Raw genomic sequence first — 27904 nt, 5'->3', positions numbered from 1 at the left:
GAAATTACTCTAAGCAACCATGCTATAAAGGCATATATTTATGTTTTAAATCTACAAAATGACATCATCTTGGTTATGCCTTGGATTGACTCCTTAGGGTGCTTTATTAGATAACCCCAATCTAGAAATATGCTTGAAACATGAAGGAAAAGATATAACGTTAAAAGGATTACTTGATGGATCCCCCAAGATAATAGGATAGAACGTATCCTTAGACATAATCAAGGAGAATGGGTAGCTCAATGTATGGTTCTTGATAAATCATCTAGTAATGGACCTCTGATTTATGTAGATATTCGTCCCATCCTAAAGAAACACAAAAAGATCTTTGAAGATATCCCACCAAGCCTACTACCAAAAATGGGTTTTGAGAATTCCATAGAACTAGGAGTCAAACTACTCATAACAACCCCTTATAGGCAGCCCCATAAATATAAAGAGGAAATTGAAAGGACTACTAAAGAATGATTGGAAATACGACACATTTAATCAAGTAGTAACCCGTTTGCCTACTCAGTAGTGCTCATCAAGAAGGATGGAACTATGAAAATGTGCATTGATTAGAGAGCCCTAAACAAAAAAACCATCAAGAATAGATATCCAATCCCAAGGATAGATGTGTTGATGGATGAATTATATGGTGCTTGGTATTTTTCGAAAATTGATCTAAGATCTGGGTATCACTAAATTAGAATGAGGAAGGAAGATGTCCCCAAAACAACATTTAGATGCCATTATGGGCATTTCGAATTTCTAATACTCCCATTGGGCCTCATGAAAGCTTTGGCTACCTTCCAACCATGCATGAATCATATTTTTAGTAAATAATTAAGAAAGTGTCTCCTTATATTCTTTGATGATATACTCATTTATTGTAAAACTTGGGAAGAACATTTACAACTTATTGAAGAAGTCTTAAACATTTTAGAAACAGAGTCATTATATGTGAAAATTTCAAAATGTGAGTTTGGGCTAAATGAGATGTTTTTACTTGGGGCATAGGAATAATTTAGAAGGGGTAAGCTTAGATGAAGAGAATATCAAAGCTATTAAAGAATGGCTGAAACTAAAGACCCTAACTTAGCTCTGATGTTTTGTTGGATTGTGTAGTTATTATAGATGATTTGTAAAAGGGTTCTCTAAGCTTGTCGCCCCCCTTATAGAGTTAACTAATAAAGGTGCTTTTGCATGGAATGAGAAGGCACGACAACCATTTGATTAATTAAAAGAAACTATGAGTTCCTGTCTTGTATTGGCCATACCTAATTTTACGATGCCCTTCAAGCTACAATGTGATGTACCAGGGGAAGGGATTGGAGCAATCCTCATGCAAAGGAAACACCCCATAGCATTTGAGAGATGCAAACTTTGAGAATCAAAGAAGCATTATTCCATATATGATAAAGAAATGTTGGCCATAATGCATGCCTTAGCCAAATTCAAACAACACCTAGTTTGTGGGAAGTTCATTGTTAAGACATATCACAACAATATACGTTTCTTCTTGAGCCAAAAAGATCTTAGCAATTGGCAACAAAAATGGGTAAGTAGGATTCAGGCATATGATTTTGACATAGAGTATCTGAAAGGAGTGAACAATGGAGTTGTAGATGCTCTATCTAGACGCCTCCATGTCAACACGGTTACCAGTATTTTAGGAGATTGGAAAGGAGATATCATTGTTGAGCTTGCAAAGGACCTTGAAGCCAGTGAAATATTAGAAAGGAAAATTCCAAATGAAGATTTTAATATTTGGGATGATATTATATTATACAAGGGAAGAATATTCCTAACACCTTAGTCAAGAGTAAATAACACATTCTTAAAGGAGTATCGTGATAATCCTTTGTCGAGCCATCACGCATGTTTCAAAACATATAAACGAGTAAGAGAGAAACTTTCATGGAAAGATTTGAAGAAAGATGTCCGGAAGCATGTATAAGAATGTATGAAAAGTCAACAAAATAGGAATAAACACATCCTATAGGCCTACTATAATATGTACCCATCCCTAATTACAAATGGGAAAGCATTTCAATGGACTTCATAACTAGCCTAACTAAAGTACACAGGAAGAACAAAATTTATGTGGTGGTGGATAGACTCACCAAATATGCTCATTTTTTTCCTATTAGCACCGAATGATCAACACATCAAATAGCATAATTATGTTTCAAAGAAGTATTTAGACTCCTTGGACTTCCACAAGACATAATCAACAACATGGATACCATATTTATCAGTAAATTTGGCAAGAATTTTTTAAATTAGCAGATACCAATCTTACCCCCAACAGAGTTACCACCCCTAAACCGATGGACAAACTGAAATTGTTAATAAGTGGTTGGAAGGATATCTTAGGAACTACGTAATAGGGCAACAGAAAGCATGGATCAAATGGTTACATTTAGGCAAATTTTGTTACAATACAACTCATCATATGTCCATTGGAATGACCCCTTTTTCAACTTTATATGGTTATGAGCCAACCACATTTGGAAGTTTAATGCTATGAGAGAGTTGAGTACCAAGAGCACAGGATTTTATTCAACTGAGTACACATATTTTTAAAACTCTCAAGGAGAACTTACAACAAGCTTAGAATCAACAAAAAACTTTTGCTGATAGAAAACGCATTGAAAGGACATTTGTAGTTGGAGATTTGGTATGTTTAAGGTTATTGCCATATAAACAAACTTTGATAAAAAGAAATGGAATGGAAAAACTCAAACCTTAATTTTATGGACCATATGAAGTACTAAGAAAGATTGGTGAAGTAGCATATGAACTATGACTCCCTAAAGGGAGTAAGATCCATAATGTCTTCCATGTCTCAAGGCTTAAGAAAGTATTGGGGAAGCAAATAGAATCTTCTACAGAATTACCTCCGCTCGATGCCAAAGGTCAACTAGTCTTGGAGCCTGAGGTCATCCTCGATACCTGAGAAAAGAGGCTAAGGAATAGGATGATTAAAAAATATTTGATCCAATGGAAGAATCTCCCTAAGAAAGATGCAACGTGGGAGAAAGAAGAAACAACCAAATTGCTTGAGGACAAGCAAAATCGGGCAGGAAGGACTCTAATGACCCTCGGAAAATAGGACAAACTATGAAATGAATAATTATCAAATTTACATAATATTTATTTATCTATAATTTAATACTCATACTTTAAACATATGAACCCTTGTACCATAATTAATTAATTAAAATAATCTAAGTTGTTCAATAAACTAATAATAAATGTTGTTGAATTAAACATTTAATTTGTTAAATCGAAATTATAATAAATAATGAGCATTGTAATTTTAATAATAAAATGAATATATATATATATATATATATATATATATATATATATATATATATATATGAGAGAGAGTCGTGACCAATTCACTCAGATGTGACCTCTCGCCCATGGCCAATATTTATACAATAAACTGGTGATATCGTGAGGCATGGGGGGAAAATAAGGAGGAGACGTGGACAATCGGATTGGATAAGCAACTTAAGTTTGAAATCTTTCGAGCAACAAAAGGAGTTAGTGCGTCAAGCACTCGGTCTCAGCCAATAACAACTATGATAGTCTCATCACCATTTGGCCATCACAATAACATTAATCAGGGAAGGAGAAGCAAATGATCTGTGTCGGGAATTAGTAGGAAATTGACATACCATTTCTAACACAAGCGATATAAGGAGTGTTTGTGGAAAGAGAGTGAGTTGCAAGAAAACCAAACGACGGTGTTTCAATAAATCATTCAGCTGTTTCTCACATCTGACTTGTCAAGTAGGAGGGAAATACATCTGCAGGAGTGTCCAGGCTGATATGTAGATCACTCACACATGCATCTAACACATGAGAAGACTGACAATTCGATCATATTGATCAGTTGTAATATCAATTCCTTCCAACACAAAATCAATTTCAGAGTAGAGGAACAACATATTGGTTTGGGTAATAAACTAGAAGATATCCAATCAACCTCAATATCGAACTATGAAAATATCCAATCAGAGATTGGGATCCCAATGTCTATCGTTAGCTTCAAGAGTGGAATCCTTATCGGTCAACTATCCCTTCCTCTTTACTACAGGTGGGTTCCATTGTATTGCATTACAGACCAGTTAGAGTTAGGAACTCTAAACAGAAGCGATTCAGATAACATTGAGTATATATAGAAGTTGGTAACTTACAAATCTAAGATAAATTATCCGATTCACCAGAGATCAACATTTAGAAAACATAAATAAATGCAAAAAGTATTTCATGCAAGAAGGAATATCAATTCAAGTCAAAACACAGATAAATAATGTTCATAGATTGGGAAAGACTTCTTTGTACTTTTCCCTTGAGAATTAAGGCAGAGATCCTTGGGTCTCTGAAGGACTTTGACAACATCTCTGTTAAGAGTATAAGATCGAAGTAAGAAAGAGGTTACCAATCATTGAAGGTTGGTATATTGAAAGGCTTTAACATATGCATATGGAAGGATGAATATACCTATGGTTATTCATAAGGCTTAGGACGAGTAGAATCTCGCCTAAGAAGGATGGATACATCGAAGTGATTGTCCATAAGGTCTTATCAAGAGGTTAGATTGTGAAAAGATGACACTTGGTGGAGAGCTGTTCTATTACTAGAGCCCTAGGAAGCACTCCCCCAGGAACTAAGTGTCCGATCACAACCTCTCCTTAAGAATTGTTTTTTTTGGGAAATTAGGATCTTACAATTTGCATACATGTTTCAGTAATTAGACTTAGCTTGACTACATTAATACCTATATGTCTATTAAGATACTAACATCCTTGCAGGTTTATAAGCTAGAAGATCGAGAGATTTATACCAGGGTGACAAGGGAAATTACAGTTTGTAATTAGACCGTGGATTGATAATCTTAAAATTTGTATCTCTTCTATTACAATCACTTGTCTTCATTTGATGAATAGTCTTTGTCTTCAGATTGAGTAAGATGTTGTGATGTAGATGAAATTTGATTTGAGATTTATTTGGCCTCACATTATTATGCTATATCTATTGTGTTTTTGCTGATTATCTTGATTGTCGTTGGGTATTGCTTCTTCCACTATGGATTAAGGCCCTTCTTTAGTCTGCAACTCTTACTTCGTGTTGTGATGGATGTCTTTTCTGATGAGTATGGTTCCTGCGATGCTCTTTAAATCATCAGTACTGCTCTCACGCTAGCTTGTGGATAGTTCTCTACTGACATGGGTTATTGTCTGGCTATTAAACATTGAAGATCCTTACGTTGGTGCTTATACTTTTATTTAGTTTAATCCACGTTGGAGTCTTTATTTGCCTTTCCTTTTGTCCACTTTTTCTCACCAGCTTGTTCTCTGAGTTTGCGTGGTTAGTACTCCTAAGTGCTGGTGGTTTTTAATTTTTTATTACCACTATGTTCATTTCCTTTCTTCTCACTTCCTTGGTTGTATTTTCTTTATGGCTTGTGTAGAATCTGTCTACCAACCTGGACTGCGGAATTGGTGTCTCCGGAATGTGTTTCGATGGCTAAGAAAACTATATCCTTTTTGAGATTGCCATGACTATGCATAAATAGGAAATCTTTTCAAGAGTCACGATCATTGTATTTGGTTGTGACTTAGACTTGTTTATTTGATTTAATGATTCGTATATATTATGATAGTAGAAATCTTTATTAATTAGCTTAAGTTGTGGTAATTGATTTGTTATTATAAATGATCATTAAAAAATTAATTATTTTGGTTTATAGTGAAATTACTAAAATAACACACTATTATATTATTTATTACAGAGTAACGAGAATCGCCCAAAAATTGCCTGAATCGGCGATTCAACGATTAGACTCATCGATGGCGATTTTTTTGGAGTCGGAAATTGCCATCGCCGATTTCATCAGGTGAATCGCCTGAATTGCCGATTTGGGCGATTCATCCAAAAAATCGCATGAATCCCCTGATAAAATTGCCATGAATCACCCGCGGCCAGTAAAGTATGGACTTGTAAAATTAAAAAAAATCACTTGTTTTTTTTACTTTCTTTTTGACCTATTCTCTTTGTTATAACCCTAAAGGGCCTTCTATTTGTTTAACATGAGTAGAAGAGAGGAAAAGTGAGAGAGAAGAAGAGAAAAGAAAAGCCATAGGTTTCTAACCGGCAAGAAGAAAGAGCACAAAAGAGATCAGCAATCCATTTGGGAAGGCCATCAATTGCATTGGGAGCATTAAGGAGCCAATCTCAACACTCCTCAACTCATTTGCAAGAGGTAAGTGCTCATTTTTTTTTGCATGTTAGTGTATTATGCATTTTTTGTTAAATTTTTATAGTTTTCAAGATTTTTAGTTTAGATCTTGAATGTTCTTTATTTTTTCTAAGTTGCAAACTAGGGTTTGTTGTTTTGTAGCTTTTATTAGCTTCAAACTTTGATATTTTACATAATTTTTTTTATTGCAGCAGCCTTTGCTTTCATTTTTCGCAAATTCGCAATGGGTAGAAAAGATGAATGTTGGAAATATAACAAAGAGTTTCCTAGAAGAACCAAATATCAAACAAAATGTATTTTTTGTAAAGAAAAAATAACTTCTAGGGGTATTTATAGATTGAAATACCACATTGCTGCTATACTTGGACACGATGTTACAATTTGCACTCACCAAACTCCTGAGGCAAAACACACTTGCTTAATGGCATTAGAAAAAATTGAAAAAGACAAAGCCAATAGGAAAATGCAACTTGAAGGGTTAAGGGGGTATTGGCTCCCATGTTCCTGCATCCGCATCTACAGCCGCATCCACATCTGCATCTGCATCTGCATCAGCTTCTGCATCCGTAGGTTGTGTTGAAGAGAGTTCTTCTAGGCCTCCTTTTTATCCTAGTTCTTTTGCTCGTGCTAGTGCTAGTTGGTCACATACTGAGACAGAGTCCCACACCAACCTATTGCAGCCTAGAGTGCAGAAAAACAGAATGGATAGTTACTTTGTGCCCCACACTACTCCTGATTCCCAACCCACGCTTGAGGGCATGGGTTTGAACAAGGAGATTCATGATGTTTCCAGAAAGGAGATATGCAAATTTTGGTACTTTTGCAACATTCCATTTATTGCAGCCAGGTAATTGATTCTTTTTTCTTTGTTTTTTTTAAAGTTAAAATTAAAAGTAAAAGTAAAACTTTAATTATATCTACTTGTTTTATAATTTGAGTCTTTGACATCTAAATTTTTATTTGTGACAGGGCTCCTTATTGGCAGAACATGATAGATGCGGTTGCTATTTGTGGTCTGGGATTTAAAGCCCCAACTGAGGCTGAGTTGAGTAGATACCTCTTGGATGAGATGGTAGAGGACATGAGAGTTGAGCTCGAGGAGAACCGAAAGGAGTGGATTGCAAAGGGTTGCACCATCATGACTGATGGTTGGATAGATAGGAGGAATAGAGCACTCCTCAATTTTCTTGTATCTTGTGGAGGTGATTGATCATTCTACGTTCCTACATACATAATTGTAAATTTTGATTTCTTGAATGCTAATTTGTTGATGATCCATTTAATTTTAATATTCCAATTCGTTGTTTTGTTACTTGTAGGATATACCATGTTCATCAAATCCATTGATGCTTCCGCACATGTAAAAAATGCCACATACTTATGTGAGGCTATTGAGGAAGTCATAGCAGAGGTAGGAGAACAAAATGTGATCCTGGTGGTGACGGATAATGCAGCAAATTATGTTGCTGCAGGTAAACTTTTAACTTTTCAAGTTTTGAAAATAAATTTATTTGAATTTTGAAATTTGAATTTCTAATTGACTTAAGATTGTTGTATGTAAACTTTTGATGGAGAGGCACCCCACCATATTTTGGTCCCCTTGTGCGACACATTGCATTGACCTCATGTTGGAGGAAATTGGCAAACTTGAGTTTGTCAAGTCATGTGTGGAAAGGGAAAAAAACATATGCAAATTTATTTATAATCATTCATTTGTCCTTAGCACAATGAGGAAGTACACAAAAGGCAAGGAGTTAGCTCGCCTAGGTATCACGAGGTTTCCCTCGAACTTCATCACCCTACAGTCCTTGTTGACATCAAGGGATGAATTGAGGAGCATATCTGTTGGGCGGGAGTGGATTTCCTCTTCCTATGCTATGACCACTGTAGGGATAGATGTGGCAGATTGCATATTTAATGAGGATGGTTTTTGGAAATCCACTAGAGAAATCCTGCAGGTAAATTTATTGCAATTTAACATTTAGTAGTTTACTTTTACTTTAAGTTATATTATTTTATATTTAAGTTTTGACTCAAATTTTTTGTTTTACTTTATATGTAGGTCACTGAGCCCTTTGTAGCTTTGCTACGAACTGCTAATGGGGAGAAGCCCTCTATGGGCTACATTTATGAGGGCATGGATAGGGCCAAGGAGGCCATTAGAGCCCAATATGCAGTAGTGCAGGAGAGGTATGGCCCTATTTGGGACATCATCGATAGGAGATGACAGAATCAACTCCATCGACCCATCCATGCAGCAACTTACTTTCTGAATCCGGCATATCGTTTCTGTCCTGAGTTCAAGGCGGATGCGGAGGTTCTCATTGGCTTATACACGGTGATTTAGAGGTTGAGTAGCGATGAAGATAGCGCTGCTGTGATTGTTGAGCTAGACTAGTTCAACAATAAAGAGGGGCCACTTTTCTCTGGCAGGATGGCCATAAATGCTCAGACAACACTACAACCAGGTAAAAATTAAATAATATATTCAATGTTCATGAATCTAGATTCTAAACTTAAAGTTGATTATGTAATTTTAGAGTTAACTTGTAATTTGTAAATGAGACTAATTGTTTCTGTTTTCAAATTTTCCCTTATTGCAGATAGATGGTGGCAAATGTTTGGGGCCACAACCCCAAAACTTCAAAAAATTGCCATCCGTATTCTGAGTCAGCCAAGCAGCGCTTTTGGATGTGAGCGCAGTTTGTCCATGTTCGAGCACATCCATTCGAAGAGGAGAAACAGGTTGACAGTGCAGAAGTTGAATGATATTGTCTTTGTTCATTACAACCTCCGTCTTAGGATCAGACAGATTTTGGGCACTGACTGCTCTTCGATCATTCTGGGGAGATTGATCTAGAATCAGAGTGGCTCACAGAGGTTGTGGATCCAGTCTTCACTGAGGAAGATCGTGTGTGGGTTGACCAGGTGGATATAGAGGCTGAGGCAGCTAGAGCACGTTCTTTAGGCATTGGTAGACGCACACGTGCACGCACAGGCACAGGCCCTAGCGACGTTCGTGAGCCCATCTTACATGCAGGAGATATGGCTCAGCAGTCCTCTAGGACCTACATTAGACGCCTTGCTACTAGGCAACTAGATACTCAGAGGCTGAGGCTAAGGTTGCAGCCGAGCTTTAGGATGATGTTGAGGATGATGATGATGACTATCAGTCTGAGGCTTGAGCTGGAGCCTTGTTTTTATATTTTTTTTACAGATATTGATACTGAATCATTGATAGACATATGTTTCAAACTTCCATGGATCTTCATCTTAGATTCTTAGATACATTTATGATTTGATGTCTTATGGATCATCTTACATACATTCTATGATTTAAATCATTATGATCATTTGATTTCTATTTACTTCAGCTAGTCTACAATTTACACTTTAGATAACATAGTTACGTATGTGCTGGATTTTATGTTCCATGTTTATGTATGTTAAGTTTTAACTTCTATTTGATGATGTTATAGTTTGTTTAAGTTATATTCAATAAAGGGTGCATGAAATAAGTTTTAAATTGTTAAAATCTTTAAATTTAAAGGGTTTTTTCAAATTTGCCGATTCATTGCCGATTCACGATTCGATTCGGCCTTGCCGATTCCGATCCGATTCTGATTCTTGTTACTTTGATTTATTATATGATTCATTATATAATTCATTACAATGGTAAATTAGTCTATGAGAAGTTGTAACTGATCCATTCTGTACAAGTCTAGGCATCTTAAGGAGAGGAAAAACATTGATAGAGGCTTAGCCTCCCAACCTAGTGTAATCTCCACTCATTCTCTACTAAGAATGACCCTAGCTTGCAAGGGATAAGCACGTGGACACCATCTCATCCTACCACTTGAGCAACGTGGTGTTAGAGTTGTCAACTACACAATCAGATAGACTATGAGTACCTCCCAACAAACTATCCATCCGACTATGAGTTATCCCGACCTCATCATAGCAACAACTTTTGCAACTAAACCTACCTTGGCCAGGGATTTCCAATGGACACCATGTTCCCGATCACCCACCGCTTGACTTGATAGAACTAACTAGTATCCAATTCCCACAATGAGCTGACTAGATTAATTATATTCAATTATCTTACATAGTTCTAATTCATCTTTTTTTTTTTGAAGATTAAATATTTTGTCCATCTCATGTGGACTACACCACTCATCTCATCCATTCTTGGCTATCCTTGATGATCTCTGGCATGTTCTCCAGTTTCCATTATATATATATTGTCATGGCCCCATTTTGGAGGCAATTTGATTTAATTAATTTAATTAATTAGGTTATCCAAAATAATGAATATTTTATGAGGATGACTAATTAATTATTTTAATTAAATAAATAAGTGGTATTAAAGTTAATTATTTATAAAGTTATCAAATAAATAGATATTAAAATGTAAATTTATATTTAATTAATTTAATAAAGTGACTTGAATTATAAAATATTTTTTATAAAGTCACTAATAGATAAAATAAAATAATGTTCTAGAAGTTTCTGGAGAAAGTGGAGAAAAAGAATAAATAGGCACCTCGGGCTTCATTCTAATCATCCAGTTGTGTATTTCTCTCTTGACATCAAATTGTGATTCAATCACATAGTCTATTGTGGAGCCAAGTGGTTTCAGATAGTCAGTTGATCTTTGGGAACGAAAACTCCCTTGGATTAGCATAACTGAGGAAGTGAAATATCTTCTGAAGGGTTGCACAATTGGAGGTGATACTTCAGTCACTTCAGCTAGGGCATCATTGGGCCTAAGGCCATTTTCAGCATTTCAGCATTTCAGGAGGCAATTTTAGCAGGGCCGAAATTATTGGAGGTCATTTCTAGCAGGTCCGCAGGCTGAAAAAGCAGTCCGAAAAAAGCAGGCCGAAAAAGCCAAACCAAAAAAAAAGCAGTCCGAAAAAAGCAGGCCGAAAAAGCAAAACAAAAAAAAGGCAGTCCGAAAAAGCAGCTCCGAAAAAAAGCAATCCGAAAAAGCAATTCGAAAAAGCAAACGAAAAAAGGAAATCCGGAAAAAGCAAGTGGAAAAAGTAGATCGGAAAAAAAAAACAAGCAGAAGGGGCAGCATTGAAGGAAAATATTACAGCCATCCACAATCAGGTTCTTCACTTCTCATTTGGCATATTTTCTGAGAAATGTAGGTTTTCAGCTGAGTACAAAATATAGCTTCAGTACTTCATTATTTTACATTGCACTTGTCTTTGTTGGCCATTTGGCATTATTGGTATCAAAGGAAGGCTAGGATTTTGCAATTGAAAGAGCGTTGTAATTTTTAGACTATCTATATTGCAACCCTAGAGTTGATGATCAGCTTATTAGTTTGCATTCCAATTGTTTGACAAAATATCAATTGGCTGTAAGTTCTCTTTTTGGCATAAATAATGTTATAATTTTGCATACTAAATGTTTATATTAATGACACTTGGTTGTAAGTGCATTAATGCCATCTTAGGTTGCATCCAAAGTATTTGTCTTAATTACTAGTTGCTGTAGCTGCATATTGCAAGTAGTTTAAGTCACATATTTGTATTGAATATTGTCAAAATTAGTTGCATATTTATGTTAGGTCATTGTTTAGACAATTTGGAGTCTTTTGTAAGCATTCTCTTTTAGGCAAATCCAAACAAGAATCACTGCAGCAATCTGAAAAGTTATATCAGTCAGATGACCCTTGCTTGCAAAGTGTTTGACGAAATTTCAAACAACTGAAGTATAAAGATTCTTGGTGTTTGAAGAAGTTATAACCTGTTGGGGTTATTACAGTGGTATCAGAGCTACTGACCTGCCATCCTGTTGGGTAGATTGGATATTGAATCAGTTAGTTCATCATGTTTACTTCAAGTACCCAGAAGCAGTGGGACAAGGATATGAAGAAGCTTAAACAAAATTTGAAAAGGTTGGATGAAAGTCAGAAAAGGATGAATGAATTGATGGTTTCCATGTTTAAGAGGACTACATCACAGAACAAAGAGAAAGAGGAACAAGAGGTCTCTACAAGTGAGGTATCTAGAAACCTCTACAAGGAGTTTGCAGCAGTTGGTGACCAGCATATAGCCGAATCTAGGGAGGACAAAAATCAGACTAGCTTGGAGGAAGATGTTGGGCACACAATACTACAGAAGGTAGTGGGAATGGATATTACGCAGATTGATAGTAACGGTCAACTTGATACTCAAGTTGAGACAATTGTATACAGGTCGTCAGAGGGTGATGTCTCAGGTACTCAGGATGGTTTGGTTCCAACAGGCAGTGACTACAGCGTAGTGGGTTCAGATGATGATTATGAGGATGTTGTTGTGCATGATGGTGAGATACTTGGTAGAGATGAGCAGACATTGAGCATTCATGACTTTGCTGAGAGAGAGTACCAGGCACAGATAAATGCTTCGTCACATGAGGTTGAGGCTGGTAGTACTTCACATGATTTGTCCAGCCAGCTGAAGGTGAGCGAAGATAGTATTGTGACTTCATTATCTCATCATGACAGAATGCGGGGTATGATAGAGGATCACATCCGGATGATTCAGTTACAAGGTAGACATAAGGGAGTTCAGTGAAAGTCTTCTTGTGTTGACTTACAGGTGATTAGGGAAGGAATGGGAACGATGAAGTTGAGTTATTTACATCTTCTATCAGATCGTGACCATCTTCTTAGCCTTGTTGGAGACTATTTAGATGCCTTGAGGAGAAAGGAGGAGGAAGTTGACAGGCTTTCTCGCGAGCTTGAGGATGCTCAAGCTTCTTTGGTGAATACTCCATTGGCATTACAGGACTGGGAGAGACATGGGGATAAGCATGGCATGGAGTTGAGTTTAGTTTCATCTTGCTCTCCTGATACTCGGCTTTCTGCGGCAAGCGGATCATATGTGGTCGTTGATAGTGAGTTCATCTTGCATTCACATCCAGGATACAGGGACAATATCAGACAGCTATGTGGAGTTAGTTGGTACTAGTCATATTACTTAGGTGAGGAGTTTGCTTGAGTTACCAGCTGATTCTAGTTTACGGATATGGACTCGAGATTGTTATATTGGCGTTTGGGATTCAGTTGACTGGAGATCTTTAACACTTTTTGGTAGCAATGATTGTTTGGGTGCTATCATGGATTTGATTAGCAGATTGCATGGTGTTGTCTTTTCTTGTGTCAACAGCTTGTCCGATGTTTGTATTAGTTTTTATACACCGGCGATGGGCTTTGTTTATATATCCAGTCGACCATTCTTGCTGGAATGTGTTGATGATCTTTCATATTTGGCAGTGTGTACAGATGAGTCCCAGGATCATATTGGCATTGATGACATCCAAGAGGATGTAGTGGGCAGTTTTGAAGACTTAGTTTCCTTGGCAATTTCTTTTGGTACAGAGGAGTTGGATAGCGGTGCTACAGGTTTTGATACTTCGTATGTTGATATGAGCTTTGGAGTTGATTCGTAGGATATGGATGATAATACTCTAGAGACCAGTAACTTTGAGGATACTCCTTTAGATAGTGCGTTAGAGGAGGTTTGTAGGAGACAATCTAGCCAGTGTCATCATGTGTCTAGTCAGTTGGAAGTTAGTGAGCGAGACATTGCTATCGCTTGCTAGCATTTCGATGCTGCTCGTCAATTGTTAGCAATTTATGGATGGGGTTCTCCTACTAGTGATGAGCAGGGAGGCAGTTATCTTTCCTTGACAGAGATCCACTCTTTATGGGAGGTTATTCGGATTCTGAGACAGAATTATATGCAGTTGGTAGCCGACAGAGATTATCTTATGGAGTGGGGGAGTACAACATACGATGCATTATTGGCCAAGGAAGATGAGGCGAGTGAGCTTGCTCAGCAGCTCGAGGTGACTTCTGAGATTCTTGAGAAAACAAAGTTGGCTTTCGAGGAGTCACAGTTTCGTTTGGCTAAGGTGACCATGGAGTTAGAGCGACTGCAGTCTTTACCAGATTCTGTACAGTCACAAGCTGTGGTGTCTGGTGATCCGAGGATGTCCATGGTCGAGATTGTCAAAGACAGTGGAGATGGGGATGCATCCATCCTTGATACTAACATTGGCATATCGGGTTCGTTCCCACTAGAGTCAAGTTTAGTTGAGTTGGGTGCTGCAGCAAATTGTTGTGATATGCCTGACATGGTGGTGGCCTCTAGTATTGATGGCATGGAGACTAGAGATGTTGTATCAAAGATCATGTGTGATATTCGTGAGCTGGCCGTTGGCTTGGTTCCTGCTAGTAATACTACTCCCTTGGCAATGTCTTCGGAGGTAGTAGTCAGTTCCAACATGGTTAATGATCGATTGCAGTTAGTTTCATCTAGATTGCAGTGTGAGCCACTGACTGAGATTGGCGCATTCTATCGGCATTACATTGTGAGGTATGCTCATCAATTTACCTTTGATGACCATGTTGATGAGATGATGATACAGAGATGTACTTTGGTTCCTAGTGCTTGTCATCAGTTATGGGACGGTTTGACGCCTCAAGATGAGAGTTGTGATGGGCATGACATGGCGATAGGTTCTGCGGTTGATGGCTTGATAATACATGACTTGGAGCAGGAGTTTGGGAGTGATGCTTCAGCGGTTGTTGTTATTGATTCTACTCCTTTGGTTATGACATCTCCTGAATTAGCTGGTGATCAGTTACAGTGGGTTGTATCACTTGTTCATGGTGAGCTGTTGACTGAGGTTGGTTCTTTTTATCAACATTATATTGTAGGGTATGTACATCAGTTAGCATTTGATCCTTGTGTTGAGGAGTTGATGGCAAACAAATTTGTTTTGGGTTCCATTTCTTGCTGTTTATCTTGTGATGTCTTTTCACCATCAGCAGTGCATGGGAGTTATGGTTATGAGACAGTGGCCAGTGACCTGCCGAGTTGTGTTGACTGCAGGAGTTGTACACTGTGTGGATTCTCCATACTTGGTACAGTTTCATTCGAGAGTGTTCACCATTGTTGTAGAGTTGGATTGTACATTCCGTATAGGCCAGTGAGATGCGTTGATGGTATTTACTGTGTTGGCAATTTGATTTGCCCACTTTACTTGGGTTCTGATGTTCTAGGAGTTTGTGTCTCATGGGTTTCTAACTGTGGTAGTTGTGGTTTTGGAGTTTGGTTGAGCTGTAATTATCAGTTTGATTATGGATTCCTATTGGTTATATTGCAGAGGATATTGCAAGAGCCTGTGTTGATTGATAGCAGTATAGTACATGACTACATTTGGGATCTAGGCAGATTGATTGGTTTATTGTTCAGGCATTGCTTGGGGACAAGCAATTTCAGGAAGGGCGGACTGTCATGTCCCCATTTTGGAGGTAATTTGATTTAATTAATTTTATTAATTAGGTTATCCAAAATAATGAATATTTTATGAGGATGACTAATTAATTATTTTAATTAAATAAATAAGTGGTATTAAGTTAATTATTTATAAAGTTATCAAATAAATAGATATTAAAAGGTAACTTTATATTTAATTAATTTAATAAAGTGACTTGAATTATAAAATATTTTTTATAAAGTCACTAATAGATAAAATAAAATAATGTTCTAGAAGTTTCTAGAGAAAGTGGAGAAAAAAAATAAATAGGCACCCCGGGCTTCATCCTCATCATCCAGTTGTTTATTTCTCTCTTGACATCAAATTGTAATTCAGTCACATAGTCTATTGTGGAGCCAAGTGGTTTCAGATAGTCAGTTGATTTTTGGGAACGAAAACTCCCTTGGATTAGCATAATTGAGGAAGTGAAATATCTTCTGAAGGGTTGCACAATTGGAGGTGATACTTCAGTCACTTCAGCTAGGGCATCATTGGGCCTAAGGCCATTTTCAGCATTTCAGCATTTCAGCATTTCAGGAGGCAATTTTAGCAGGGCCGAAATTATTGGAGGTCATTTCTAGCAGGTCCGCAGGCTGAAAAAGCAGTCCGAAAAAAGCAAGCCAAAAAAGCAAAACCGAAAAAAAGCAGTCCGAAAAAAGCAGACCGAAAAAGCAAAACCGAAAAAAAGGCAGTCCGAAAAAGCAGCTTCGAAAAAAAGCAATCCGAAAAAGCAGTTTGAAAAAGAAAACGAAAAAAGCAAATCCGGAAAAAGCAAGTGGAAAAAGCAGTTCGGAAAAAAAAAACAAGCAGAAAGGGCAGCATTGAAGGAAAATATTACAGCCATCCACAATCAGGTTCTTCACTTCTCATTTGGCATATTTTCTGAGAAATGTAGGTTTTCAGCTGAGTACAAAATATAGCTTCAGCACTTCATTATTTTACATTGTACTTGTCTTTGTTTGCCATTTGGCATTATTGGTATCAAAGGAAGGCTAGGATTTTGCAATTGAAAGAGCGTTGTAATTTTTAGACTATCTATATTGCAACCCTAGAGTTGATGATCAGCTTATTAGTTTGCATTCCAATTGTTTGACAAAATATCAATTGGCTGTAAGTTCTCTTTTTGGCATAAATAATGTTATAATTTTGCATACTAAGTGTTTATATTAATGACACTTGGTTGTAAGTGCATTAATGCCATCTTAGGTTGCATCCAAAGTATTTGTCTTAATTACTAGTTGCCGTAGCTGCATATTGCAAGTAGTTTAAGTCACATATTTGTATTGAATATTGTCAAAATTAGTTGCATATTTATGTTAGGTCATTGTTTAGACAATTTGGAGTCTTTTGTAAGCATTCTCTTTGAGGCAAATCCAAACAAGAATCACTGCAGCAATCTGAAAAGTTATATCAGTCAGATGACCCTTGCTTGCAAAGTGTTTGACGAAATTTCAAACAACTGAAGTATAAATATTCTTGGTGTTTGAAGAAGTTATAACCTGTTGGGGTTATTACATATATCAGTTATATAAATGTTTATCTTTATGTATTCATAAACTCATAAATAAAAGAAAAAGTAATGATTAATTTTGTGTGGCTAGATTTACTTCCAACCATGGGTCAACTTCAATAAAATCTCAGGGTTGTATGCAGTTAATGTTGTTGTATCTTTTGGAAATATAAATGGCATCACAAACCAATTCTCCTTGACTCACAAATGAATAATTTTCAGAGAACAAAAAATAACATTTTATAACAGAGGCAATTTTTCAGCCTATAGTGATCCTCGCACGACTGGTCCAATATCTCGATTCAATCGGCACAGACTTTTCAAATTGTAGGTAAAATTTTGTGTGGGCCCTCTTTGTATATGCTAAGAATGATATTCTAATATCGTTATCATGGAAAAACAAAATGAACAGTCTCAAGGAAAAACAACTTGTTCAAGGGGTTGTGTTTTTAGCTCACTTTCTTAAGTTGATAAAATAAATCTCCAACAAATACCTTAGCTGATATCATAGTCCTATATATTCTTAACTGAGTATGGTAATATTTCTTCTTGAGAAGAGTATGTTTACTGTACAAGGTAAATGGTTTATTAATGCATTCAAACAATAGACAAGAACATTTAACACAGAAGTATTCCTTTTATTATTCGCATGTATACCAAAGATACTACAATATTCGATATGATTGATTAGAGTGATAATCCAAAGTCCATTCTGGACGGTGTACATATACCTTCTCGAAGGGGTGACTCAATCGTTACGCGCTTGTTTGGATACTATTCTACCCATCGGCTACAATATAGAATTTACCGACAACATCATCACCTCCCAAAAAGTAAAGTCGTCTCCGGACGACAATTACAAAATATCCGAGACAAATTAACAAAATAGAATACACTAACTTTTCACTCAGTTCAATTATCAGTCGTGGGAAATGTGACTAGTTGATGAGACTTGGAGCTGCTGCAGGCATAGAGTGTCTGCATGCCAGAGGTGGAGAGCACTGCAACAAGCCTTTTGAGAAGGATGCTACGCTTTGAGGCACTTGGAGTAGGTGTTGGACGTAAGACTGTCTTGGTGGATGCATAGAGAGCTTGGGAGGAGCTGATCATCCAGTTGGAGGCAGTAGAGCAACACTTGGCTTAGTGTACCTAGGTGTTGGAAGCAGAGAATGCGGCACGACTGGCTATCAAGGTCAGAGTGGCTAAGGTGACAATATTGTGTTAGCAAAGGCTACAGATGCAATGTGTTTTGGAGACCAGTTTGGTGCAGGCACGGGATGAATGTGAAAGTGGTGTGACAAAAACAGATCTATCTTGTTATAGTTAGTCAGTTAATGTATTCTATTTTGTTAATTGTTGTTTGGAGATGACTTTTCTTTTGGGGGGGATGATGTTGTCAGTAAATCTATATTGTAGCCAATGGGTAGAATAGTATCCAAACGGGCACGTGACAGTTGAGTCACCCCTTCGGAAAGGTATATGTACACCGTTCGAAATGGACTTTGGATCAGAAGGAGAATTGTAATCATCATTGTAATTAATCATATCGAATATTGTAGTATCTTTGGTATACATGCGAATAGTAAAAGGAATACTTCTGTGTTACATGTTCTTGTCTATTGTCTAAATGCATTAATAAACCGTTTACCCTGTACGGTAAACAGAGTACAATTGCAAAATCGGCTATACTAATGAATGAACTGCTGAGAAAACAATGATCAATAGTGTATGATACTTATATGGAACGATGATCAGCCAACATTGGAAAGAACAAGCAAAAGGTGAAGTTTCGATTTGCATGAATAGTAGGTTGGTAGAGACGTGTTTGAAGTGCACAATCTTGGCTGATGTAATAGGCAATATTGAAATAAATAAATATAAAAGGCCTTAGAATAAAAGAACTATAAGAGGCTGATGGACCTTCATGAATTAGAATTAAATTTGACATGGGAATTGAATTTTGGTCATATTATTATATAACCAATACTCATACTATTTCATACTTGTACTAATTATTTTGTCTATCTATATATACACCTTATATTAAAAATATGTGTGTATATATATTTTGTACGTACAAATATACAAAATACTATAGGTATTTACTTATATAATAATACATCCAACATCAGATAATGTCGAACATCCAAATCACAATTTAAAGGTAACAAATTTATTTCAAGTATTTTTATATAAATGTATTTATGTCTTTTAGATTAGATGTAGTCAACTTAGAGTGGACACTTGGTATTACTTAGTATGCCCTAGTCTTCTTTTTCCTTGACCAAGTTGGTTTAGATGAATACCTGACAAGCTTGGTGGCAATTTAGTGTTCGTGCCCTAATCCCTCGCTGTCAATGCCTTCCCCCTTTGCGCAACTGCAAAGAAAATAAAGTGGTGAAAGTACACCTAAAATATTTTTAATGCAATTGATATAATCTTAATAGATAACCACCTCAACAAACCATTTCAATTCACATGAGATCATAACAAATAACCAATTAAATTATGTAATGGGCACCCTTAAATGCCCCAAAACTAAACAACTGCTAATAGGAATTTTGTCAAACAGTTTGCATCCAACTCCTTATTCCTCTGTTTACTAATTTAACCCCTTATGACTATGGAAATGGGATGTTTATATTGTTTGCTTGCATAGAATTGAAAATCACTCAACATGAACAAAAGGAAAGTACAATGATATGCAGATTGGAAATTGTATTACTACTGATAAGATGTTATTTTCAGAATTTAATAAAATTAAATACATGGCAGATTATCAACTCACTAATTGCTCCAATATTATTGATATAATGCTCCAACAAATGTTATTTAAACCTGCTGCTACAGTGACATGTATAGTCCCGCATGAATAGTAACTACGTGAATAGTGCCGCATGAATAGTGCTGCTACATTATTTTGTCTTTTAGATAGTCCAATATCTTCATAAAATCATTCCCTCAAAGTAGCATAAGAGTTGGATGAGTAATGAAGAAGATATGAGCAAAACATCAAATTTGCCTATAGCTAGAAATGTGCCCAATCCACCTGATAATGAAGCTGATAACAATGGATTCCAAAGGCCAAACCCCAAGGGAATGACGTTTAGAATGTCACAAGAGGATAGACATCCTCTAATGACAAGAACGGATCTGCAACTTACACATCAATTTTCTTCTCATATTCAACTTGCTGAACAATGGCCATCAGCTCTCCTTTTATTTCCACTTCATAGGGTTGATTCATTTTTCACAAGCAATGTGGGATAAAGTGTTTAAAAAATAAAATAATATAAAATAACATCTTATGTCTCCCTTGAGCATCCCCTCTCAAACACACAACCCAGCATAGATAATATTAAAGTAACACTTTATCATTTAACATTTAATTTAAATGCTGCTTTAATAAACTTCAGGCATTAATATAATATATCAATAGGACTCGAAATGAAGCAAGTGATAGCTTGTTGGAAAGCTCTCGACGCGAAGCTTCAAGTCCAATCATTAGAAATATGCCAACTCTGATGCCCAGTCAACTTACTATGAATAGTAATTCCATCTAGAGACCCCATAAACAAACTCCAATTGGCCTCAAACTAGGAATGACTTGGCCAAATCACTCCAAGATCCCTCTAAACTTCTCGCTAGCCCTTGGGACCATGCAAAACTACGCTAGCGGCAACATAGCTGACAATTGCTTAAGAGGGGACATTACAAATTAACCATTTCCAATTTGCATGAAACCTCAATGGGTTTAATTTATATTCAAATCATTTTCAAATTAAAAGAAAAATATGGGATGTGACACAGAGGTTTTGGATAAGATTGGAACATAAAAGGAGAACAAGATTGTAGACCAATAACAAAGAAATAAATAGAAGAAAGCTAGAACATTGTATATAATAAATTCTGCACATAATATTTGGGAGGAGTAAAGAATAAAATAAGAACAGCAGAACAATATGTAAGAAGATAATAGTTGCAGAATTAAAGGTAACCAGAGGTATGCCTCATTGGAAAGCTCTTGACGTGAAGCTTCAGGTCCAATCATTAGAAATATGCCAACTCTGATGCCCAGCCAACTTACTATGAATAGTAATTCCATCTAGAGACCCCATAAACAAACTCCAATTGGCCTCAAACTAAGAATGACTAGGCCAAATCACTCCAAGATCCCTCTGAACTTCTCGCTAGCCCTCGGGACCATGCAAAACTAGGCTAGTGGCAACATAGCTGACAATTGCTTAAGAGGGGACATTACAAATCAAACATTTCCAATTCGCATCAAACCTCAATGGGTATAATTTATATTCAAATCATTTTCAAATTAAAAGCAAAATATGGGATGCGACAAAAAGGTTTTGGATAAGATTTGAACATAAAAGGAGAATAAGATTGCAGACCAATAACAAAGAAATAAATAGAAGAAAGCCAGAACATTGTATATAATAAATTCTGCACATAATATTTGGGAGGACTAAAGACTAAAATAAGAAGAGCAGAACAATATATGAGAAGATAATAGTTGCAGAATTAAAGGTAACCAGAGGTATGCCTCATTTGATAGTTATATATCAGAATTAAACATTAATTATATGATAGAGAATTTACCAATTAAGAATTAATAATCATGCTTGAGATTAGAACCTTATGATTATGGTTCCCATAGTGACTAAGTAATCTGGTAGAGGGCATTCATAATGAATGTTGAAATTATTTTATGAGAACTCAGAGTTCCATGAGAACATTCGAGAACATTCTGAATAGAATGTTGTGATTCCAAACTGGAATCTAGAGAGAGATTTTTAGAGAATCTCTTAAAGACAATATATATTGTAGTGGCCAGTCATCTGCATATGTTAGAGACAAGAGGCTTCGTTAGAGGTGGATCTCTGCCAAGTATTTATTGTTAATGAGTTCACTCAATAATAGAGGTCCTAGATGCCTTAGAAAGATACTCTTAATGTGATGGTTGCCTAATTGAGAATTCTTCTCATTAGAGAGTTAGGCAATCTGAGTAGAGTTTCTTTCTAAGGATTAGGCGGGTTTAGAATGGGATTAGCAATTAATTGATTTAATTATTATTTATCTTTCTATCTACTAGTACTAACAACTGTTGTAGGTTTAAACAATTGGTTGATTTAGTTTCATATATATTTATGTTTATCTTTATCATCTACTAACAATTGTTACAGGCTTAACATTAAATACTCAATCTGGAAGCAGGGACATTACACCTACCAGTTTCATCTATGCTGATGGCATTAACTATAATCTATGAATCATTGATTCCCCTTCCAAGTGAAGCCTTTTGATATCCATTCTTTTAGCTAACTTTATTGCAATAAGAGCCACTTGAACCTTCGCTTCATTATTGGTACCATCGCCAAGATGTTTAGCTCCCAACAATAACACATTACCTAGCTAATCTCTTACTACATATTGGGCACCAGAGGGCCCGTATTACCTTTGGAAGCTTCATTTGATCCATCCCTTCTCCGGTTGAAACCATTCCTTACAGCTCCTTGGTCAACAGTATTAATCCTAAACTGCCCATTAATGTGCCATTTATTATTTTATTTTATATTTAATTAATTTAAGTCATCATTTGTATATTTAATTTGTTTTTGACAACTTAATAAAAAGTAATTTAATGAATTGTCACTCTAATTGGGGACATTATAAAATGCCACTTTGATTGATTATTTCACCCTCAAATGCAATGTTTGGTTATTCTTCATATTATTTGCTTATATGTTTCTTTGATCCCTACCATTCGATAATTATTTGAGGCTCACTTTATTCTTTTATGTTATATCCAAAACTTGATTTTTGAAACAGTGAGCTCAGGGGTGCAATGCTTTTTTTGTATGGTTTTAATGTAGAGAATAACAACAAAATCTAATGACAATAGTATATATGTTGAGGTTGATTTCATTATTGATGCTACACATTCTTTTTTAATTCCTAGATAATGTGTTTTTGCTGTTCGATGATCAAGGTACCATTTGCTTGTTTTACAGTAGGCAATGAAGGCTAGCGATGCCAAATTTCTTGTAAATAAGAATCAGGTTAAAAGTATGCAAGTAAAGGTTTCAAATTCATGAAGCTCCTTTTGAAATATGAGAGAAAATTTTATATGCAATGTAAAATCATTTATGACTTGCAATTCAGAAATTCATACTCTATATTTTAGGGGATAAAGGCAATAACTTTTAAGATTTTACATCCTTTAAAATTTATTGCTTTTTGTTCCTTTTAAACGCAGGCCCAAGTTTTGCATAGAAGCTATCCCATAGAGCCCATAGGACCACTTGCATGCACAAGTGACGGAGCTTACATTGTTGGTGGAACACCTTCTGGAAAATTATTTGTATGGGAGGTAAATGACGCCCATGCATTGAATACTTATATCATTGTCGTGATAGATTAAATTTATGCATTTTGTATTGACCATTCTTTGTGGCCAATATGATTTCCTTAAGATAATTTTGAGATTGTGGCACTCAAGTTGGAAAGATCTTGTCTCTAGCTTGTGCTTAAAGTAATATTTCTTGTAGTTTTAAATCCTTTTAACTTTGAGGTTTCTTTCTTAACAGATTTAAATTCTACAACGGTTTTCTTTTCTAGTCATTATTGTGGTTATCATATTTCCATGCTGGAGAATCAGATAAAAGTGGATTCATACTATTTTGCTTACATTGTATGTGGATTGAGAAAGCTGAATTTACTTTTGAATTTTTTCCTCATATCAAAACTTGAGCTAAAATAATATATTTAAGATAAAATGAACACAAAATGCATCATTTGAACAACGGTGGTGTCATTTGTCAAATTAGAGGGATGGCTGGTTGGACTTGTCATTGAATGTGAACTCTGTATAGGACATGTTGTGTCTTCGTATAGCCTTCTACAAAATGACTATAGAATGTTGTTGAGAGGGCCGGGGAGATAACTTTTGATTGAGACCAGTAGATAGTGAATGTGGAGTTGTGCTCCTTTGTGGATGGAAGGAAACACATGCAATGGTATTACATCAGGACCTTGCACTTCAGGCCACAAAGAATATTTGGAGCTAATCCCATGTATACTGATATTTCTACATTGTTAAATGGCATTAGATTCAATACAGACATGGTGGTGCTTCTTGAATGTACTGGTACTTGCTTAGAGAGAAAACTATGAAATAGCTGAGTCTTGAGGGATTTGCCATTTGTTAAGTTTGAAGAGAAATTAATGAAGGTGGCAAACTGTAAGTATGTTAATGTCTTACAGACCTCAAAGTGGGTTGGTACCATGGAAAAGGAGGTGCAAGGCCTAAGAGGGGAAAATATATCCCTTGGCGAGACATTGGATCTAAAACTGGATTAGCTTGCTACAACATGGGTAGACAATAGGGAGCTCTCTAGGAAGGTCAGTCAAGGTACCCTTGTTGATGGCAATAATTTTTCTTTGCCCTCCAGACCATAGAGTACTATAGAGGTCAGAATTTTACAAGAAAACTTAAGAGGAATAAAATAGAGACGATGGATATCTTCTGACCCAAAGTGGATAATAAGCACTGAATATCTCAGTCCATATGCAATATATTTGAAATGCTAAAAATGCATGGGATATTCTTTTACCTTTTTCTCTTAAACACTTGAGGGATGTCAGAGATTCATGCCCCCCACAATATGCTATGGTGTAGGAGATGAATCGTTAGGTCACATTAGTAGAGCATATGGAGATAAAATCCAAGGGGATGCCAAAGGTTTTGCACCATCCCCACCCACACATTATTAAGAGAGAAGTTGCAGCCTGTCGAATTCCTCATTGATTACTTCAACCAAGCCATTCACGCTAGGACACCCCCTGCTACTAAAAAGCTTGATGATTTCGTTTGAGAAAAATCATAGTTGCATTAGGGAAGACTTGGGTTAAGATTCTAAACAATATTATGATACATCCCTTGTTTATAGATGTAATTGGCTTCATAATGCTGCTTGGAACAAATGTGTCGAATATTTCTCTTTCAAGCCTGCATCGAATCTAGTTTTTGGGGTGCTTATGTTTTGAGGTTCTATGCATAAACACTGCAAACAATCATGTAAGATTTTTGTAATAAGAGCATGCCCTTAAATAAGAAAGTGTGCCTAAGGTGACTCTACAATCCAAGCATATCACTTGAAGGAAATATGACAAAAGCACATTGAAAGTCACTATATCTTTGTCACCTAGAGGAAAAGGGGAACATTGTACCTAATGTTCCGTGCTGTACAAAAAGAAAACCAAAGTACATTTCATGCATCAAATACATCAATAGAGCAAGAAAGAGGTTGTAATCTACTATGAAAGGAAACTATTGTGATGTGCCCTTTTTAGCTAGTGTCAATCAATTAGGGTTAGACTATCACTAGGATCTAGTAGACTAACAAGATAGACAAAGGACCCATGATTGGTTTAATTTTCTCATGGTTCAAAGGGTATGATAAGAGTTGAATGGAGGTATTGGTTATAATATACAAAATCTTAGAGTTGTTGAGTTAAAATGTTGTTAAAAACCTAAGTTATGTTTCTCTGAAGTTCACTAAGTCTAAAGAGAGAGTGAACACCCTCGAGGAGAGAGTAAAATGGTTTTAGTAAGAAATTTTAAGTTAGGCGAACTTAATATTATAATTAAAGGTGGTACATGGAGAGAAACCCTAATTAAGGCATAGAGTTTGAGAAGGCAAATAAAAAGGCAACTTGAGAAGTCATTTGGTTTGTCATGTTGGTCAGTTTTCATTCTAGCCTCCTCAGAGGAGCTTAGCTAAATCCTAGTCTTTGGAGCAGCTTGGTAGACCACACCTGTCGTTATGAAAGATCTTCTTGGGGTGTGTAAGGAATTCTATTTCTGAGCCTTCATTTGGGGGACAAAGAAAATCTGTTTTTGAACTATAATTTCTGGTTTTGGTTGTGAGGTGCCTCCTTGCTAGGATTTACAGCAAGGAAAAGTCACAGTGTTGAATAAATGGTAGCTTTGGTCAGATATCGAAATGATGATTGATTTCATGATGTATATATATGTGTGTATGTATATCAGCCTTTGTATATTATGATATACATGCACATACATGTTTGTATTGCATTCAGTCATATCATTACTTCATATATTTATGGAAAACCAATCATCGTGTCTGCATCGGATTGAAGAACCATAGATTCTAATTATATGATCGATCTGCATTTAGAGACTAATAAATTGCAGATTCTAGTTAATTGATGTTTCATATCCAATCCCAATCGAGCATCATGATGGGCAATAAGAACTAGATCAAACATTTAATATGTTTGAGTAAGATCACTTTCAATCTTGATTAAGAAAATCATTTGTAGTTGTTAGGGGCTGAAACTCAATTAGAGATCAGGTATGATGAGGCACCTTTTCATGAGACATACCCATGAACAGGGATGTCTCCACCTTGTGGTGACATGTCCGCTCATGGATATGTCCACTCACTATTACGAGGTAATTGGTAAATACTTGCTTGATATTAGCAGAGACCGAAAGGTCAATATATACAAAAGAATGAGACGATGTTTCCTTAGGAAATGATCGCAAAGAATAGAAACATTCTATTCTAGGGAAACCAAAAAACGAAAGCAAACTTAACGCTTAAGATATTTACAATAGATAACCATTAACTAATAATAGACGACTTATCTGTTATTGTAATACCCTCCCTTAATGGTTAATCTATCTAACACATCGAGCTGCCCTCTGAATTTGACAAACTTATCAGGACCGAGAGGCTTGGTGAGTATGGCTTGGTGAGTATTTTTGCAGTCTGATCTGTGGTAGGAACATATTGCAAATCTATAGTCCCATCTTTAACAAATTGTGGTATGTAATGACAGTGAACATCCACATGCTTTGTTTGTTCATGGAAGACTAGATTTTGTGCTAACTTGATAACACCTTCGTTATCAACAAACATAGGAGTCAGTCCTGCTGGTGACATCTGCATATCCCCAAGCATCCAACGAAGTCAAACAGCTTCACATCCTATCTTAATAGTCCCTCTGTATTTAGCCTTTGTAGAAGAGAGAGAAACTTCCTGTTGCTTCTTACTGGTCCATGTGACTGCACTGGATCCAAATTGAACACATATCCAGATGTTGACTTTTTATCATCAATTGAGCTTGCCCAATCTGAATCTGTGAACCCACTAAGTTTAGGATTAGAACTTCGATAGTATAGAAATCCATAATTTGAAGTACCCTTCACATAACGAAACACACACTTTGTTGCCATCCAATGATCAGCCTTAGGAGTTGTCATAAAACATGAAATATAGCTGATTGCGAAGTTGATATCAAGCCTAGTAGCAGAGAGGTAGATGAGGCTGCCTACTAGTTTCTTGTGTGTAGTATCATCAATAGAAGGAGAATTAGACTTGTTGATAACTTGAGACCTTTCTCCATAGGTGTAGATGCAAGTTTGCAATCCTGCATACGGAATTTGTCTAATAGGGCCTTGGCATATTTAGACTGAGAGATGAATATACCAAAAGATTGTTGCCAAACTTCAACACCTAGGCAATAATGCATGAGCCTAAGGTCAGTCATATCAAAAGACTGGCATAAGTTCTATTTGATTCCCTGAATCAAAGATGCCGAACTGCTATTGATGATCAGATCGTCCACATAGATAACCAGAAAGATGATTTCATTGTCAGTAATCTTGATGTACAGATTTGAGTCTGAAGAACTCCTCTTGAAGCCTTGATCACTAAGGTACTTACCAATCTTGATGTACCATGCCCAAGGGGCCTGCTTCAAGC

The 27904-nt window shown here is 36.3% G+C and overlaps 1 protein-coding gene and 1 long non-coding RNA gene across 2 annotated transcripts in view; both read left to right on the top strand.

Moving 5' to 3' along the window:
- Positions 1-27904, top strand: part of LOC149580102 (protein ROOT INITIATION DEFECTIVE 3-like) — a 287451-nt gene that overhangs the window by 107839 nt on the left and 151708 nt on the right. The window contains exon 4 of the mRNA XM_089789119.1: positions 23368-23481. The gene's annotated coding sequence lies outside the window, so the exon portion shown is untranslated. The remainder of the gene's footprint in view (positions 1-23367; positions 23482-27904) is intronic.
- LOC149580103 (uncharacterized) lies at positions 8586-9213 on the top strand. Its single transcript, XR_016353189.1, has 2 exons — positions 8586-8730; positions 8866-9213. It is a non-coding gene; the product is annotated as an uncharacterized LOC149580103 (long non-coding RNA).

The sequence above is a fragment of the Cupressus sempervirens genome, chromosome 1, assembly GCF_028749045.1.
Source record: "Cupressus sempervirens isolate cs-2001-9-10 chromosome 1, ASM2874904v1, whole genome shotgun sequence".
NCBI lineage: Eukaryota > Viridiplantae > Streptophyta > Pinopsida > Cupressales > Cupressaceae > Cupressus > Cupressus sempervirens.
Note: the sequence above shows the minus strand (reverse complement) of the source record. Positions and strands in the feature narration are given on the sequence as shown.